Source organism: Triturus cristatus, chromosome 4_2, assembly GCF_964204655.1.
Source record: "Triturus cristatus chromosome 4_2, aTriCri1.1, whole genome shotgun sequence".
In the NCBI taxonomy this organism is placed as follows: Eukaryota; Metazoa; Chordata; class Amphibia; order Caudata; family Salamandridae; genus Triturus; species Triturus cristatus.
The window spans coordinates 650832312-650834206 of NC_140586.1; positions in this window are offsets into that span (position 1 = coordinate 650832312).

A 1895-nucleotide genomic window follows, 5' to 3' on the forward strand; every position below is an offset into this window, starting at 1 on the left:
GTGCTGGAGCTCCGTCCCAGGGTGCGGAAGCCCCCCGTCCTGCAAGCCAGCCGAGGGTCTGGGCGCTGGGGAAGGGTGTCCACCGTGGCCCCAGGGAGGCTCTCCCCTGCCTGGCTAGGGTTCGGAAGCTGGGACCGGGCCTGGGGCTCGTGCTCCGTCCGGCAGGCCCCGGGGTGCGCGAGCCCCCCGCCCTGCAAGCCAGCCGAGGGTCCGGGCGCTGGAGACAGGGTTCCACCGGGGCCCGGGGAGGCTCTCCCCGGCCTGGCTGCTTTCAGAAGCAGGGACCGGGCCGGTGAGCAGGGGTGGCTGGCTTTATCTGCTACGCTGGCGGAGCGGAATTTTCCGCCCACCCCTAGCCTGTAGCTGCCAGAATGCACCTGTCTTAGTTTGTGTAGGAAGGTGGATATCTGACTATGGTTACCCCCAACTTTTTGCCTAGTGTCTAGCTGGTTTTTCGACTTAGTTGGCCTGAGATCCTGCCATTCAGGGTCTCAGGCTGTCTGCTCTCTCTTAAAAATGGACTCCATGTACCCTATGTACATACACAATTGGTAAGGATCACCTTATTGGACCCTGTACAGTGTACCCTAGGTACCCAGGGCATAGGTGTACCCTAGGCCTCCCAGGGGCTGCAGCATGTATTATGCCACCCCTGGTCTGGCCTTCCAATCAGACACAACTGGCTGATCACTCAGCTGGGGCAAGGTCGGGTAATCACCCCTTGCTTAGATATAGTATACCTATATCTACCTTATATATAGACACATGTGTACCTATCAGCCACTCCTATGGCAGGCCTTAACAATCCTGGAGGCAGAGTGCTTGGTAACATGTGAGATGGTGCTCTAGCATGAGCTGAGCCTGTCTGCAGCTTTCGGAACCATGTCCTTATAGCTGTTCTATGATATAGCCTACCATATACACTTAAAGTGCCTTATAATCTTAAACGGTTATGGTAACTATGGTTTGGCTTTATCAAAACATGTCGTGTAAGGTGTCTAACACTTTGGAATAATACCCCCATACCATTTCTGGTGATGAGGATAGTATTCCCCCCTTCCAGAGGGAGAGACATGTTAAAATCCTACCTTGCTGTTTAACTCTAACCAAAGCCTCAGCATCACAAAATGGATGCTGCTGCCACAGACACGAGTCTGACCTCCTGCTGCTGGGAGTGATCCCAGCCAGGGAGGCTTGGACAATAGGTTTCCTGCTTGGGGAGGTGCTAGCACCTCCCCAGACAGACTTTAGTGTATTGGGGCAGGGAGGGCTGAAAGGAATGAGACATGCCTGGGGCACACAAGGTGTCCCATGCATAGTCCAGTTCAAACCGGTGCTGGGGCACACCAGCCCCAGTCCTGGCGCGAAACTGGACAAAGGGAAGGGGGTGTAACCACCCCCTCCCGGGTCCCACCCATAAGGCGTGACCTAGCAGGTAACCCAGCCCCCCAGATTAGTATAAGAGTGGGAGTTGGGCCTCAAGACTTTAGATTATCCTGAACCTGCAACTTGAACAGAAACTCTGGACCTTCGACATTCGACGAAAGAAGAAGACTGAAGAATCTCCCTTGTGGCCAAGGAGTGGCTACCCTGTGCAAACAGGCACCATCAAGAGACTACCCTTTGCTTTGCTGAAGTTCTACGAGGGACCGACTGCAGATCCCGACCAGAGCCTTGACTTCCAGACTTCTCCGAACCTGATCCACATCCACAGCCGAGCTGAGATCCGTGGAGGCGACGAGAGACGTGGGACCGGCTACCTGGGAAAAGTGGCTAGTATCTTCAAGCGCAGCTTCTGAGGCACCCTCGAAGTTGTGCAACGGGGATTGAGAAGCCCCAACCCCAAGCACCATCTGCACCGAAGACCAGCCCCCCACACTCCACGAGTCCTGCGT